Source organism: Tamandua tetradactyla, chromosome 2 (genome assembly GCF_023851605.1).
Source record: "Tamandua tetradactyla isolate mTamTet1 chromosome 2, mTamTet1.pri, whole genome shotgun sequence".
NCBI lineage: Eukaryota > Metazoa > Chordata > Mammalia > Pilosa > Myrmecophagidae > Tamandua > Tamandua tetradactyla.
The window spans coordinates 143030122-143038418 of NC_135328.1; positions in this window are offsets into that span (position 1 = coordinate 143030122).

Genomic DNA, 8297 nt, shown 5'->3' on the forward strand with positions numbered 1-8297 from the left:
TTCTTCTCCAGGCTTCTCCTGGTTGACCTCTCTTGGCCTTTGTTCCTTGACTCCCATATTCGCATTTTAATCTTAAAACGTGAAATTGAGTGGACTGTAGATATTGTAAGTCAGTAATACTTTTTTATCGCCTCTGGTAATTGAAAGTCGTACTGAAGCAGAAATGTCTGTGTGCCATGTATAAAGGTGAAGTATTTTCCGTACAGGCTGTTGGAGTGTGATGTAAGGTTTCTGTTAGGGGTGAATATGCCTATTTCAGTAATTGGATTTTGATTGTGAAGCAAAGTCTACAAAATGTTATTTAAGAGCAGTTGACTACCATTTTGGTCTTTGAGGTGTTGTTAGAGTGTATTTTAGAGTTGGCTGTTCTGCTGGATTTGGAAATCCTGAAAATGTTTTAACAGGGAGGCCCTGAGATGTAATTATGGCAGGGAAGTTAGAATTCTTGATGGGCCTTCTTAACATTTTAAGTTTGCTTGTTTGTTGCCATTTCAGTAGAATTTTATTCACATCTTTTCTTTTGCGGTATTACCCCTGGAGGCCTGGAGTTTAATAATTTCTTGATTTTACGTATCTAGGATTTTGATGACTTAAGATAGGGTATGCCTTGATTTGTAAGGAAATTGGAGACAGTGGTTTCCAGACTACTCTGGTTTTAAAGCATACTATCATCTTTGATTTGCTTCTAACACATTTTGGTTTCTTCAGCCAGACCCTACCATAGTACCTGGCATCTAATTTCCCAAACATTTAAGGCAAGCTACTATCCTAAGACAATTTAATGTGCAGAAATGTCCCTCTTAAAAATTGGAGTTTGATTTAGCAATCCATTTATACCTAAGGCTCTGATGACTAATTATTTCTTCTTTGAAGGTGAAATAAGCAGCTGTATAACTTTGTCTCAAAAGTGTATAATAGATTTATTATATACTTCTCGTGAACTTTCTTGTTCTTTGATCAGCTAGGTAAATGATACATTGAGTGGATAAATGTCTGCCTGCAAAACCCAGTTCTGACCCTGATCTGAATAGTCTAGTGCACTATCACAAAAACATCAAAGTTGGCCTTCAGACTGGGGGCTTGCAAACCAGGTTCCTTGGATTGGTTCTAGAATTGAGATTTCTTTTATCTTACTAGGAAATGAATGTGATATTGATTGTTTGGTAGGAAATTAGAAATCTTTAGACTCTTAATTCTTTTGGACTTTCCTCAGAAAGATTTCATATTTATCATGTAGATGGGAGAAGCACAGGGTTAGAGGCTTTATGGAAAAGTCTGACAACCTGCTGGGTCTCCCCCTTAGGGAAACTTGATACTGATTACATCCTTCTCAAGTTTATCATGTTGATGGAGTAGTCATGTGGTGAGTAAATTGATATAAAAGAAACTAAAGGGAAAGTGGGCAGAATTCATGCTAAAGTTCTAGGCTGAAGCCATGGGGCAGGAACTTGTCTATATGTCTAGAGTAATCAGACTTCAGTCTAACTAGCTATGCTTCTTAAGATCAGTGAATAGTTTCTAAGAATTTTTCTCTGTGTAGGTTTTAGAAATAAACTCAGGGGTAAGCCCTGAAACTTTGGGTCTGAGTCCTAGAGAAAGTGCTATCAAGAGCATCCTCTTCATCCCTCAGGAACTGTTGCGGTGGAATTTAGAACTGGGCTGCTTTGCAGCTAGTTCTGTCAAGACATGGGCATGCCTGCTTGTATATTGCCAGACATCCCAGTTATTTTCACTTTTAGTCATCATCATTGAATAATAGTATTTTAAAGAGAGCTATACTGACCTTATCTGCTTTCTATGTTTTGTTGAAGTAGGAACATTTAGATGAATAAATATATAAAGGTTGAGGAGAAAACAGTAGCTTTTACAGAGAAGAGAGTAATCTGAAATTGTGGCTCCTTAGGTAGGGCTGGGGGAAGCCATCAGTTCTTAAAGTCTGGTTGTAAAAGCCATGAATGCCCTTTTTTAACTGATAAGAAAAATATGTTCTATCATTTGTTTAGTGTTCATGTGCTGATTTATTTTGGTATTTTGAAAATAATGTGGCACATTAGGAGTTCAAAATTAGTTTCATATGTTTTACTTCAGAGAAAATCACAGCACAAGCCAATAAGTGGATTCATCAAAAGTAAACTTAAACATAAATATTCTGCAGTGTCTTGTGTTGCTGAAAGTTTTGCTTGATGTTATCCTGAGGCACATAGAGTACATATTTGCTTGTGTTCTGAAAAGACTGGTCTTAGTAAGGTTTGGACAGTGGGCTACAAATAGCTAAATATTACTGTATTTAATTTGGGGGGGGAGGTGGGGCTTAGTTTTCTTAGAGTTTACTTACAAATTTTGTAAAAATTGCGAGTGTGTGTGCTCAGATTGAGGATGAATTTCCTTTAACTTTGATAAGAAAACTAATGGGAGGGGTAAGTAAGTAATGTGGGTAGAGCCACAGAGTAACTTTTTCATTAAGTTGTTTTATGGAGGCTGTCTTGTTGAGTAACTTCTCCAATGAGGAAACTGACATGCTTTTACTTGCTTGACTCTTCATTTGGGTTGGTTCCTTGCCTTCTGTGTTTTGTATCAAGCTTAACATATAAATCAGGAAGGTTTGTATTTTCAGTGTCTTACTTGCTTTGGTTTTGCCATAAAATTGATAGAAAATACTTGTTTTTATAGAATTGTTGTTATTGAGACCATATTTCCATAAGGAATTCCCTAGACTTTAGGAAACTTTTTGTTTTAAACCTACTGATCTAGACTTGTGGGTTTCAAACTTTTTTTATGACTGTAATTCCAAAATAGATTTCAAATTGCTACCCAGTACACGTATATATGTAAAACTGAAACAGTTTTCATATATATATAAAAGTTTATCAAACAGTACGTTGTTACTCTATCTTCTTTTCTAATCTTTATTTTGAGGGCTGTTTGTGTTGCCTTAAATTGATGTCATCAGTCACTGGCCAGAATTTGAAGAACATTGTTCTGTTAGTTCTCTCTTATTAGTAATTATCTCAAAACTTAATAGCTTAAAACAGTGAGCATTTGTTATCTCATACAGTTTCAAGTCTGGGTCTTTCATGAGGTCACAGTCAAGATGTTGGCTAGGGCAGCAGTCTTGGAGACTTGACTGGCTCACACTACTGTCAAGTTAGTGCGGGCTGTTGGCAGATGGCTTTAGGTCCTCTCCACTGGACTGCTTGAGTATCCTAACAACATGGTGGTGGCTAGCTTCCCCCAGAGCCAGTGGAGGAAGCCACAGTGCCAAGAACCAGTCTCAGAAGTCACACGTCGTCACTTCTGTCATGTTTGGTGTTTTTTTAAAAATACTTTTTATTTTAAAATAATTTCAAGTTTACAGGACAGTTGTAAAAATGATACAAAACAACACAGAGAACTCCAGTATATATTCTCTACCCCAATACCTAGGTTTACCAACTTTTAACATTTTGCCTTGTTTGTTATTTCATTGTATCTATCCGTTGTGCTCTGTTTTCTAAACATTTGAGAAGATTGCATATACCATGCTCCTTGACAACATGTATTCCCTAAGAACAGGAATACTCGTTTATGGAATCACGTATGTGCACATTAAGTCCTGTTCTTAAATTCAAGACATTTAACATTGTCATAAAACATATTGTCTGTATTACTTTTTTCTTTTTCCCAATAATATCCTTTTGGGCATTTTCTCCTCCATTATTAGATCTAGTCCAGAGTATTGTATTTCACCGTCATTGTCTCTCTCTTTAAAAATGTATATTTTGGTAGCATAACATAAAATTTCCCATCTTTGGCACTTTCAAGCATGCTATTCGGTGGAATTTATAACATTCACTGTGTTGTGCTAACTTCACCACCTTCCATTATCAGAACTTTTTCCACACCCCAAGCAGAGATCCTGGATCCTTTATGTATTAACTCTCCGTTTCTGCTCTATCCTTCACACCTTACTCCAGGTAACCTGAACTCTACTTTCAGTTTCTGTGAATTTGCATATTCTGGTTAATTCATATAAGTGGAATCAAATAATATCTGTCCTTTTGTGTCTAAATTACATTCTGAACATGATGCTTTCTGGGTTCATCCATGTTGTAACATGTTTCAGCACTTCATTCCTTTTTTGTGGCTAAATAATATTCTGTTGTAAGGATATACTACATTTTGGCCATTCATCTGTTGATGGACAACTTGGGTTGCCTAATTGATTTTTAGAGGAAATAGAAAATATACCTAATAAATGAATCCGAACTACTCTCTTTACTGTTAGTTCCACGTATGGTCTATCTACTCACCATGAGCTTGTACTATGCAAGTTATTCCAGCCAGCATGCACCCAGGAGTTCAAGGAGGATCAGGATTTCAAGTTCGAGACCATCAGGACCTGCATGTACAGAAAACCACATCACTACTTTCTACTGTGAACTTTCATGGAGAACTGGATCTGGAACAGTTTGTTCTAAGACAAGTTTTATTTTAGTGGTACCAAAGAGCAGTATGAGATCCTGCTTGGTAAAGTAAGCAAAGGCAGGATAATGTTTAAGGCATTTATTTATTTATTTATTTATTTATTTATTTATTTATTTATTTATTTATATCTGTTTGGCTTTTCTGAGTAGTAGGTGGGGATACAGTAAGTTATCTTGTATTTTGGGCATTAGAGTGGGATAATGGCTTTTTTCTTAACCTCTTTCCAGTTTCTTTTACCAGGGCTTTTGACCTCAAGTAGGTTTATTACTAATTTATTTTGATTGTTCTTGTTACATACATACCTATAGCCTGTATGTCCCATTCCCTTTGTAAACTCTTTGGTAGCAGGGACTTCTTTTATGTATACTGTTGGTATGCAAATGCTTGAAGACTTGAGTTGAATTTGTGGTTGAAGAACCTGAGATAATAATTTTCCTCTGTAGAACAGAATGAAAAATGCTTTAATTTTCTACAACTCTAGCATAGGTGCTGATGGTACATCTGAATAAGAGTGATCTCTCCTTTCAGGTGCTTCCAGTCCAGTAGGGAAGGAAACCACAGATATTTAATATACAGGTTGTTTTGTACGACAGTTGTGCTGATTGCTGGGGTAGTATAGATGAAGTTTATACTGAAGCTGAATCTTCAAGGGCGAATACGTGTTTAAAAGGCAGACTTAGTTTTGTGACATATTATGATAGTTTGCATTTCTCAGCTTTACTCCTTTTATTGTAGGCTAGTTGTCATTATAATTTGATAAGTTGCTTCTTTCTGTGTCATGTATGTTCTTATATCTCTCTAGAACTATGTTACCCAATCTATAGCTAATGTATATACAAAGCTATATGTAATATGTAATAGCTTTGTAAATTTAAATTAATTAAAATGAAATGAAGTTAAGAGTTTCATACAATGGACTACTGAGTGGCCACAAGAAGAAATGAAGTTGTGAGGTATGCAGCTAGGTGAATGAACCTTAAGGACAGTATGGTGAATGAAATGTCCGAAACAAAAAGACAAGTATTATCATTTCTCACTCATGTGAACCAACTACAAACTCAGAGAATTGAAGTCAAAGGCATGGGTTATCAGATTGGGGCCTATTGTACCTTTACAATAAAGGTAAAGGTCCTAGATCTAAAGGTCCTAGATTGTAAGCTCTTAACAGTAGTCACATATATTTAGGAGTTATAGCTGTTATTTCTAAATTCTGAGATATTGTGCTGTTTGTATATAACTTGGTCGTTCCCTGAAACTTGAGGTATTTATGTGACACCTGAGACTCAGAGTTATAGTGCTGAAGCTATGAGAGTCAGCATTACCCCATTAAGCAACTATTCAGAAAGCTCTAAAAATGATCAGACTTTGGCTAGAGATATGAATGAAGCTGATCTGGATGGGACTAAGGTAAATCAGAATACTTGGTAAAGGATGATATGGTCCATGTTTTAAAATCTCAACTTGACAGGAGAGAGGTTTATTTGGTGCAAAATTTATATTTTGCATATAATTATCTAATTTAACTTGTACGGTCTGTTTATATGAATGCCATAATTACATGGAATCTTGAATAGGGTGTGAGATCTTGTTGGTTTGTGCAGGTTAGTGTGAAACCCTGATACATCCCAAAATAATTTGGGCAGAGAATAAAAAAGTATTTACAAAGTCCCCTTGGGGGTCTAGGGAGAAAGGAGGAAATATTAAACTTCCCCATCTGGGGAATTCCTGATGTTCTCACAAGCAATAGGGACAACCATTTCTATAGGCTGAGCCCTCAGTCTTGAGGCTTTCCCCTGTGAAGCTTATTCCTGCAAAGGAGAAGTAAATCTACATATAATTATGCCCCAGAGTCACCCCCAGAGAACCTCTTTTGTTGCTCAAATGTGGCCTCTCTTTCCATGCCAACTTGGCAGGTGTGAACTCACTGCCCTCCCCCTATGTGGGACATGATTCCTAGGGGTGTAAATCACCTTGGCAACATGTGACCTAACTCTTGGCATGAGCCAGGACCTGGCATCATGGGATTGAGAAAGCCTCCTTGACCAAAAGTTGGGAGAGAGAAATGAGACAAACTAAAGTTTCAGTGGCTGAGAGATTTCAAACAGAGTCGAGAGGTAATCCTGGAGGTAATTCTTACATGTTGTATCCTTTTTTAGTTTATGGTGTATTGGGAATGCCTAGAGGGAAGTAGCTGAAACTGTTGAACTGTGTTCCAATAGCCTTAATTCTTGAAGATGACTGTATAACTGTATAGCTTTTACAGTGTGACTGTGTGATTGTGAAAACCTTGTGTCTGATGCTCCTTTTATCCAGGGTATGGACAGATGAGTGAAAAAAAAGGATAAAAATGAAATAAATAATAGGGGGGTAAAGGGTAAAAAAACTAGATAGATTGAAATTCTGGTGGTCAGTGAGAGGGGTAAGGGATATGGGATGTAAGTTCTTTTTTCTTTATTTTTTTATTTGGAGTGATAACAAATGTTCTAAAAATGGTCGTGGTGATAATATACAACTATGTGATGATACTGAGCCACTGATTGTATAATATGGTTGAACTGTGTGTGGGGGAAGATTTCTTAATGAGAATATTTTTTAAAAAATGATATTGTGAACCTAAGGAAAAAATGTTGAGTTCCTCAGATATGCTTGTTGTGTGTACTCAATAGTCACATGGGATAGAGGCTACCATTTTGGACAGTGCAGATACTACTATATAAATATCTATTGTTGCAGAAAATTCTGGACAGTGCTGTACTAGAATCATGTTTTGTTTTTCTTCATAAATAATTTTCATTTTATTTGTATTGTTGAGTTTGGAATAGAATTAGGAAATTCAATAATCTTTTGACAAATACCATTTGGAAAAACAGTGCTGTGTGGTTGGTATTTGAACAGAGGGGAGGGAGTATTCTGTACTATACTATACTGTAGTGGTTAAGAACATGTTTGGAGTCACATCTAGGTTGGAATCCTGCTCCATCCCTTGCTAGCTCTGTGGCTTTGGGTGTGTTATTTAATAACCTCTGACCCTCATTTTTTTTTTGTTTTACTCGAATTTACCTCATAGGGTTGTGTGAATGTAAAATAAGATAGCATATATAAAGGGGCTTAGCATGGTGGGATCATGAATATGTTTTTGAAATGAACACTGCTTTTTAAATGTTATGTTTAGAATATAGCAAAATTGCTTTCTTTTCATTTGTACCATTCTTTGAATTTTAACACAGGTATACATTTGTGTGATCATCATGGTCAGTTAAATCCCTTATTTTGTCTGTTTATAGTCACACTCTCCTCCATCTTTAACCCTGAGTAACCACTGATCTGTTTGTTATCACTTATAGTTTTGTCCTTTCTAGAATGTTGTATAAATGAAATCATTACAGTTTGTAACCTCCTGAGAGCAGCTTCTTTAACCTAGCCAAATGCCTTCTGATTCATCCAAGTTGTTGTATCAGTAGTTCGCATCTGATTTTTAAAGACATATATTTTATTTCAGTACATCATTTCTTTAAAAAAAAAAGAAACGTGAATCAGAATGCCTGCTTAAAGTTCTTCAGCTTGTGTTTGACTCTGGATTTATATAGTTAAAAATAAAATAAATGAAGTTTATAGGGGAAAAATACTACTTCTTGCTTGATGATAACTGTATTTGTGTGATGTGTATGAACTTGCTGTGTTTTTCTTTATTAAGATAATTTATCACTGGTTGAGGAGGTTCTCGTTTTTAGTAGTTTATCCAGCGTTAAAGGTCTGTAGAGTTTCAGCAAAGTCCTGAGTTTAAAAAGATGGCTGGCTGTTGAACTGTGTGATTTTAAAAATCATTCTTTTCT